The sequence below is a fragment of the Danio aesculapii genome, chromosome 3 (assembly GCF_903798145.1).
Source record: "Danio aesculapii chromosome 3, fDanAes4.1, whole genome shotgun sequence".
NCBI classification, from domain to species: Eukaryota; Metazoa; Chordata; class Actinopteri; order Cypriniformes; family Danionidae; genus Danio; species Danio aesculapii.
In genome coordinates this window covers 16,197,531-16,207,965 of record NC_079437.1, presented here as the reverse complement: position 1 = coordinate 16,207,965, position 10,435 = coordinate 16,197,531, and the positions used below count along the sequence as shown (strand labels likewise).

General features: G+C 34.1%; 1 protein-coding gene across 1 annotated transcript in view; it reads right to left on the bottom strand.

Annotated features, from left to right (window-relative positions):
• rab5c (RAB5C, member RAS oncogene family) overlaps window positions 1–10,435 on the bottom strand; it is a 42,782-nt gene that overhangs the window by 30,643 nt on the left and 1,704 nt on the right. The window lies entirely within an intron of this gene.

Below are 10,435 nucleotides of genomic sequence, written 5' to 3'. Positions count from 1 at the left end.
TTTGAACAGGACCATTAGCAATGGGCCATTGCACGTTAAAGAGATGGTTCACAAATAAAGAAAATTCTGTCAAGGGCTGCACAATATATTGTTTCAGCATCGATATCGTAATGTGTGCACCCGCAATAGTCATAACATAGGATATGCAATGTTGAATTTGGGATAATACTGTCAAGTTTAACCATAATGGAGTGAACATTTATAATTTGCATGTTTTTAAGGCCTAAGTATGGAGCCAGATCAGTCTCAAAATTAATACATTTACAAAATAAAACGCATACATAGCACAATTCACATTTACAAAATGCAATTAGTAAATTCAAAGTAAATTCATAAATGCAATACACAATTTGTGAATTCACAAGTTAAAGTCATAAATAATTTCACCAAAAGAATTGGATTTGTGTATTAATGAATTGTGCATTGGATATAGGAATTGGATTTGTGTATTTACGAATTGGGTTTTGAATTTAAGAATTTGTGTATTAACGAATCGTGTTTTGAATTTACGAGTTTGATTTGTGTATTTTTGAATGGTGTTTTGAATTTACGAACTGGATTTGTGTATTTCTGAATCGTGTTTTGAATTCACAAATTGGGTTTGTGTACTTACGATTTGGGTTTTGAATTTACAAATTTGTGTATTAACGAATCGTGTTTTGAATTTACGAGTTTGATTTGTGTATTTCTGAATTGTGTTTTGAATTCACGAATTGGGTTTGTGTATTTACGAATTGTGTTTTGAACTTACAAATTGGGTTTTGTTATTGTGACTTTTGTGGATATATGTTTTGTACGTCTATAATTTAAGACTAATCTGGCTCAAAACCTAAGAGAGTATAAAACATTAAGACACATGCAATTTTATCATTCTTTAACTTTAATACAGAATAATTTTACTGAATTGTTTATACAGCAAAGTGTTTGCAGTGTTATTTTACATTTGATTGATCAGTTTTCGGTTCCTGAATACCATTTGGCTCCTATGAAAAACTATATATTGCAGAAAATTTAAATATTGCAATGTCTGCTTTTTCCAAAATCATGCAGCCCTAATTCTGTCATAATTTACTATTTATACTAGTATTCAGGCTTTAATGACATTTAAAGGCTTAATTTGGTTAATTAGTCAAGTTAGGCTTATTAGGCAAGTTATTGAGCAACAATGGTTTGATCTGTAGACAATGGGGAAAAAATGTTTACTTTAAAATGGTTAAAAAAATTAAAGCTGCTTTTACTCTAGTCAAAATAAAACAAATAAGACTTTCTCCAGAAGAAATAATTTGGAAAATATTTGGAAACAAAAATAAATAAATAAATAAAATCCCAGGAGGGCTAATAATTCTGACTTGACTTCAATTGTGCAAGTTTGGACCAACTCGAGGGTGAGTAACTGATGAGTAAATGTTCATTCGTGAATGAACCATCCCTTAAAGAAGATAGAAAGCGAAAGGAAAGCCGTATTTATAGTGGAGAAAACCATGTCACTCATGACATCAGACACCATGGTGGAAGGCTGACTGGCTTTCACCATCAGAAACTGAAACCAAGTGACCAAATACAAATACCTGCTAAGTGAAATTTGACAGAAGTGCTCCACAGAAAACTGCTGTAATTCACCAGTATTGGATTTGAACATTATGAGAAAAAGAGCCACTGACTCACTTCCTGTCATCTTTTGGTAAAGCCACCATGCAGGCACCTGTGTGTACATTTGTCTGAACCGCTGTCACCAGCATTCCAATGATCATGGCTCACATAAATGTGATTCTGAATAAGCAATTTCATGGTAAATCCAACAAGACGCAGCACAATAATACTTGTCCCCCCGCACAGCAAACAAAATTCACAGGAAGGGAGGATTTACAATAAGGCAAAACTCTGCTACATGATTAACAGTACATTTCCTTACTATATATGGTGAATACACATAATATGTCCTTCCTTAATTTCCCTTCACTTTTGTGGTCTTATTGAATTACTATATTTACATTTAGAATTTTTGACAGAAACAAAGAATGTCAATGCAAACATAGCCATTGTAGAAATAGGAAATGCCTTCCAGGAAACTGGCCAGCTAGAAGGAAATAGCAGGCATCTCCATCACGTGAGCTCAAGTGTCATCATTATACGAATGTCTGAAAGGGTGTGTTACAGAGGACGCTCTGTCCGTCTATCTATCTCAGTCGTCTTTGCGATTCTGCAGAGCAAACGCACAGATAACAGCTCACCCACACCCTGCCCAACGCCTCACAGGGCAAACTGCCACGCTCAACAGCTGCATTCATTAATAATACAAATTAACAGATGCTTTTATACACGTCTTACAACGAAACCTGTGCGCACTCCATCAAACAATGTCTTTTATTTCCCCTCACCTCTGTGTGTTTACGCAGGCATGCAACCTTCTTTGTGCTCCAATTGTTCCTTTTTTTATTACACTGTAAAAAATGCTGGATTCCACAATCGATTTGTCTTGAGACAACATGAAGAAATTAAATTAGCTTATTAGTTTTTACAAATTGAAGTGGACTGAATATAAAACAATTAGGTTGCCCCAAAGAACTCAAGAATTGTGTTGTTTCGGCTTATAGAAATTTGAACAAGCATCAAATTTATTTAATTTAAGTCATTTTTGTGAAGAAATGTTTCAGCATTCCTTTTCATTTGGGTTATTTAGCCATATGTTGGATTATATTTCTTGAGTAAACATGTTTTTTTCCGCATTCTAAAATCTAAATTGGAATAGTTTTAGTTTGCGATAGAAAATAATTAGTTTAGCTGCTGTTATTGGCATCTCGATTTCCACCTGGGGATGCTCATGCCGAGGCCTTAAGAAATTGTGCAGCGCCATTGATGTGATCGAAGAACTGTGAAGAGATGATGCCAACCAAAGAGAACTTCTAGAGGTCTCCATAATCTAGGACTGGGCCATATCCTTAGCAGATGCTGTGGTGGTCATGGAGGAGTGGAGAGCATGAGACTGATTCCTAAAGATCCCAGTGACAGACGAGTCTCTGCATTGATCCTGTGGGCCAGCCTGAACACGGTGACCTACTACACCAAACCTGCAGCTTCTCCACAATGAACGCCTAGACTGCACTGTAAAAAAAATGGCAGCGATTATAACGGTAAAAAACACCTGCATATGGCTGTGTTAACGTGTCTGTGTAATAAAAGAAGTTGGTTATTCAAAATACAGACATATTACCTCTATAAATAATGAAATACGGAAGTTCACCATAAAATGAGAAAACCTTTTAAGGTTTATACCGTATTTTTTAAGGGTAAGGTACTGGCAACTACAGCTGCCGTTTTTTTACCGTAAATTTTACAGATTTATTTTTTACAGTGTGCAGCTAAGCCTGGTCTCTCTCGAGGTTTTTTTTCCTTAACTTTCGTCAATTGGTGAAGTTTGTTCCTTGCCACTATCGCCACTGGCTTGTTTGGGACATGTGGAGCAGCGCATCGGTGGATTTGCTCTTCGGTGTTTGGATTTTCAGCAGTGAAAACTGGACTAACTTGAAAACTGGACTAACACAGTTTCAACTTACTAGAACTTCTATGTTAAGCTGTCACAATCTACATTGTAAAAGCGCTATATATATAAAAATGAATTGAATAATACATTTGTGTACTGTTACACTCAAAAAATGACTTTTGCTGCTTTTTCAAACTATTTAAAGTGAGTTGAAACAACACAATTTTTGTTTTTGGCAACAGTTTTTTTGGCGACATCTTAACTGTTTTATGTTCAATACACTTGGATTTAAAACGACTGTAAAAAGACTGTAAAAACGATGAAGTTAACGAAATTGATTTTTTTTGGGACAACATGAAGGAAATTGTGTGCCTAGGGCTGAGCGATATTGCAAAAAAAATTATATATATACATGCTTCATATAATTTAATATAGATAATTATTGAATATTTTTTAACAATATATTTAGGAATATTAGTTTTTTATTTAACCCCTTATTATTTTTATATTATTTTATATTACTTATTTACCAACATTAGTAAGGCAAATAGTTTAAATAGTCAAAAACAAAAATATTTAAACAAAATATCTCATCTCTTACATAATAAAATAAACATAAGCGTTAAATAGATTCTTAAACTTGACAAATAAAATGTTAAAAAGTGTGTGCGATGGTAAAAGCGTAAATACTGAAAAATCAAAGCAAACTTTAAGGTGCGAATAATAATGATACACTAAACCTCAAACTCTGTCAACAACACAAATTATGATAATCAAATATGAGCTTTCATGTAAAGGAGCCAACCATCTTTATTCAAATACATATGGCAACATTACAAATTGTAAAGTTGAATGACTATATTAGTGGCTAGTGGCTGGGATACACAAGAAAAGAAACCAAAAAGCCACTCTGGCAACATCCTTACATCCTTTTTTATTTACAATGTCCTCACTGCTGCTATACGCCACTCATTTTCGCATGTGTTGTTATTCTGACCTGAAGTGATGAGCATATGCGCGTGGATTCCTTGACCATTTTTAATGGACTTTGCGCTTGTGCTCCCCTGGCGTCTCTCGTAACTAGGTGACCATTAACCATTTTCTCAGAGCATGACAAGAAAAGTAAAAACCGCTGCAGTGTTTGGATGCTCCGTGTTTGTCAGAGGTAATTAGCCTGCCATTATTACTGAAACCTGTATATTCCATACTAAGTGTGAAGCAGATTGGTTAGTTCTACTAACAAAAACTGCGGTGCGCTCGGGGCATTCAGAAAAGTTCAGATATTTTTTATATTTATTCCAAAATTATCATATTGTTTTTAATAATTATTATTATTTTATAATGTTTTTTTGTCTGATGTTTAAATCCAAATGTGCACCAACATTTTATACAAGCTTCATTCTTTTTAATGAATATAATAGCTAATATAACACATATTTAGCCTCGCAAAGACTTTCTCAGGTTTTCATGAATACTGGGACCTTGACTAATCATTTATAATGATTCAATTATTATAATAATTATAATAATTACAAATAAACCAATTTCCATGTTACAATAATACAGCTACAGTTAACAAATTAAAATGATAATGCTACCAAATCAAAACTGTAAAAGAAAATCCGCTCCTGCATTCTCTTTAGCAAATCTGGTCTTGCAGCTTTAAGTGAACCCTGTAAAACAATTAAACTGACATGAGTCATAATCATAAACAAATAAAGGCAAAAAAATCATTAACGCAAGTTAAAAAAAAAAAAAAAACTTGTTTACACATAAGTTTAAAACCCTCAATAGCACTCACATGAGTCATCCATGATAGGAACAATATTTAGTGGGGGCCATTTAAATCCAATAAGGAAAGAAATGTTAATGTAATTGCTTTAATGGAACAAACACAAAAACGGCATTCTTGATGACCTAAAATGCCTTAAGCAGTTACAATGCATGCTGGGAAAAGCCACTATGTGCTCCGGAGCAGAACTAGGAGATGAAAGTAATATTCTGTTCCTGTTTGCTCACCTGCAGTCACAGCCAAAACAAGAAAACAACTGTAACTGAAGTGCATATACAAAAATACATCACCTTGTGTACTTTTATGTTGTAGATCTAAACAAGAGATCAAAATAACAAACCAATCCACATATGAGATTTTAGCTTAGACTGTAAAATATACGTTAAATTTGTTCATATGTTAAAATATCTGAGCAGAAACTGCCCATATCTTGTGATTTAGTTTACATGACATTATAGTTACATGGTGGCTTTTATTGACATGTTCATACGTTTGAAATGATACAGGTTTTAGTAATAAGATGCCAGCCCATTTTCTCAATTTTTTGGAAAATGATTTCTTAGAGTCTATCTCTATCTCTCTGAGCGACATTACGAGACTGTAAAACAGCACTGAAGAAAGCAGTTTTCTGAAGTCATGTGTGCATCAAGTGCCTCTGCTGAACAAAAGTTCACTATGTGCAATAGGACAGTAAGCAGGTGTTATACAAGATTTCACTGCATCAAAGGACAAAAGAAAATGTTGATAACTGACATTATACTTAATATTCCACTTAACGTTGATATTTTAATCTCTTCTGACATTAAAATACATATCAAATAATTAATATGGTACCTAAAAACATGAAGACTTTTAAAAACGTTTCTAAATGACAACATTGTATTTTAAACTTGGAAGAACTGACATTCATAGTTTAAATCAACTTACTTGCTGTTAATATAAACATGACAATATAATATAATATAATATAATATAATATAATATAATATAATATAATATAATATAATATAACATAATATAATATAATATAACATAATATAATATAATATAATATAATATAATATAATATAATATAATATAATATAATATAATATAACATAATATAATATAATATAACATAATATAATATAATATAATATAATATAATATAATATAATATAATATAATATAATATAATATAATATAATATAATATAATATAATATAGACTGTCTTTGTGTATGCACAGCAATGATAATAAGTGTATCCTTGTCCTATGTCATTAACTGTGTGTTAAACTTTAATCTTTAAGCACTAAAAATCTTTGGCCTGACACCAATATGCTTTGTGAACAGTAAAATTGTGCAGTTTTGACTGTTTTGCACTTTACTCCTTGATTGTCATTTGTGCATGCGTCTAAATTAAAAAAAACTCATCAATAATTACCTTGCATAATTGTGATTACATCAAATAATCAAGCTCCAACAATTACTCAATAACTGCAATTAATAATAATTAAAGAATTACTCGATAACTGTGTATAAATTTCCTCACTTGTGAATTCTCTGAGTTTGTAATTCAACATCATGCATGCTTTTAAGTGTAAACCCTGTGTACTATAGGCTTGGGGGGGGGGGGGGGGGGTATACAAATTTGGATACTGCCAAACCTCCTCCCCATTTTACCTCGGTATCCAGTATTACCGTCCATAGTAAAAAAGTTATGACGCAAGGCTCAGACAGCGTCACCAAACTGTTGGCTTGTACCTAAACCATTCAGAAACTGAATACCATATATGCGACCTTAGGTTCTTAGCAGTGCTGTCTGTGTGTGTGTGTGTGTGTGAATGAGAGAGAGCAGCACAGCACCAAACAAGCAACACACAGCCTCAAGATCTCTCTCATTTACACACACATAAACAGCATCCACGCGGATTCGTGTGTGTTCGTCCGGGAGTGATGTTGTTAGACCACCCGCTACCGTTCAAATTACACCAGAGTTACCAACCGCTCCCGCGCTTTATTCAGACCAATGCAGACCTCTAGTTCGTATTTACCACATCTCCGTTCTCGTTCGGTCGAAACCCGAAATACTGCCAAACTGCAGAGGTTGTGTTCTTTATTGAGACCAAGTCACTTGGTGTGCGACTCGTCATCTTACCTCACCTCTCTCTCTCGCTCTCTCTCCTCCACACTGTCCCGTGATGATCATCATGCATATGCATTTTTAGGCATTAAATAAATAATATTTAATACTTGTCTCCTATACAAGTGCATTATTTTTTATGATGGTTTAACGGTATTGAAACTGACACCGTTGCTATTTTTAGATCTCGCGGTATACTATATTACCGCCCAAGCCTAGTGTACAACAATTTAACTGACATGTCATAACAGTGTTTTCTCTAGGATTTATTCCAGCTGTGGTGGCAGGCCTTTTACACAGATCTACCTATGGCGTTCTTTCAATGGCAAATGTTGTGAGCGCAGTATTACAAGTCGAGAGTGCATTCATGTAATATGAGCTTGCGCGCCAATTTCTCTGTGCACAAAACTTCCTTGCACGCCCTTAAATATATACTGCTCAAGTGCAGATTTTCTTGTGTGCTCTCAAATAAACGCTGCTGAAGTGTGATTTAGCGCATTTATGTAATGAGTATGTCTCCAACATTTATTAGATTTGCCAGGAATATTTATGAATGCCTCCAATACACCTATAGAACGGAATTAATGCATCCTGAAGTAAAGTGAAACTGCTATAAACTCCAGCAAGATAAAGTCATTGTATGCAGAACCATGGACCTTTATCTATAAATAAACTATAATTATGGAAACTTTTCAACATAACTGAAAGCTGCGTCATGTTTGCTGGCCTCATGCATCCCGCAGCCTTGTCAGTCCGTAAGTCAGCATGTAACCATAAAGGGTTAAACAAATAATGCACAGCACTACTACGATTACAGAAAAGTTCGCTCTGTTCTAATTCACTTGCATTTTATTGGTGCGATTATAACCCGCTATTAAAAAAACAGCAACAACTGAAGGTTTTGAGTGAGAAGCTGCAATGTAGTCTTGGCGGGAATTAATTTTAGTGTGGCGCTCCACCATGGAAGAATGAATGTAGCAGAAACCATGCATAATCATAAATGAAAGTAAATCTAAAATAAACAAAAAAAAATAAAATAAATAAATAAAATCAGCTCAATCACAGCTTGTACCTTGTAGATTTCAACTGATTTTGTTAAAGGTCATTTCCAATGTCAGTTTTGTCCAATATCATGCAGCCCTACTGAAAATATACGCAAATTAGTAAATGATGAACCAATACCTCATTTGGATATTTAAACAAAATTAGCATAAAAAGCATGCAATTAACAAAAGGGCTTGTAATCAGGGTTTCCACTTTAAGCCAAATTCCATGACTCCGTTGCCAAAACAGCTGGCATCTGTGAATTCTGTGATCGTGCGATTGCTGAATGTTCCACAAAATCAAGCAAATGGCATTTTTTCATAAATAATAAATTACTTGCACAAGGGCTGTGCGGTTTGGGGAAAATATCTAATTGCATTTTTTTGACAGATATTGCAATTGCGATTTGATTTGCGGTTTAATTTTGTAAACAAACTTGATAATCTGTATCATAGCTTCTTACTGCTAAAATGCAGTGAGTCTTAGTTAAAAAAAAGAAACTAAGAAGATATTAACTTAAAAAATTTTCTAATTTGTTTAAGTATTCCGAAATTAAACACTTGTTTTTCTCTGGAGCAAATCGTAATCACAAATAAAATGACCCTACCTTTTTGTAAACAAGTAATGTAGAATGGAGATAATGTAGCTTATTACACAAACAAAATAATAATAATAATAATAATAATAATAATAATAAAAACACAGAACACTCAGCAAACTAACATGGCTGATAAGCTTTCTACAGCTTATATTGTGTAAAAATAATAATAATTATCAAAAATAATGAATGAGGTTTTTAAATCCCGCTTAGGTCACTGCATTAAAAGACACTGTGTGTTTAGCGAGGCAGTGAACTATAGTGTTAGTTATCTCCTGGTGCCTTTATGTTGTTTTTTCATATGGTGTAACAGCCGTAAACAAACTCTGAAATTGTACTTTGCTGTTGCTTGCTACTAGACTGAGTGTCTCTGGCAATACTTTCAGTTGACTGTTTAGCATGCCACTCCTGTGGTTCTTTTTTAGGTGCTGGTTGTTGTATTTCCTCGTGATATGGCAACAATTATGCGACAGCTATTACAAATGACCTGTTTTGTTCAGAGTCTGTGACTAATATATTCTCATATTACCAACGTGCCGTTTTTTTTTATATTAGTTCGTCTATTAATGCTTCTGAAGCGGCAGATGCTATAATCCCACTCATCCGATGATGAAACATGTTTGTTTGTTGTATTGTGGGCATTCCGCATAGTTTGGTTGCGCCATTCTGATTGGGCAGAATGAAAGTGTGCTCACTCAATTGGCTATAAAGACTGTCACACACAGACGACAGTCACGCGTTTGCTCTGGGTGTGGTAAATTAAATAAAACATATTTCATATCGCAGCCTCTTGCGATTAGCTAATCACAACGTTTGTGATCAATTTCAATTAATCACCCTAACTTGCTCCACAAAAGATAAAAGAAATGAACATGCAATGGCTTTTTGAGGCGTGAAACACTCTTTGAGAGAACAGTCGCTCAAGACATTGTTTTGAAATTTGAAGAAGCTTGAAATTTTTAAAAATTGCTGCAGGTTTTGGCTAGAAAATTGTTCTCCGTTTTATATTAAATAACATTTTATTCCCCGTTAGAAAGTGCTCATCTAGTAGAGTGCAATCCCCCGAGTTGTCGTAGACATGGCATGGTGCTCTGCTTTAGACACATCATGTGACATTGTCACAAGGCACATTCAGCTACAAGAAGACAACACAAGAAAGGTCACAAATACTGTCACAAAATTAGTCATTTTTAGATCGCAATAATCAGAAAAAGTGACTGGTTGAGCACTAAGCAAATAAAAACAGCCACAGACAGCATTTTATCAAGTACAGCCTGTTGACTTTGATTATTGTTTGACAATCAGCAAAAAAACAACATGGCAGTGAAAAATAACCAAACCATAACAACTGGCAAAACAAATGAATCAACAAAATGAATAACACAAAACAAAACACG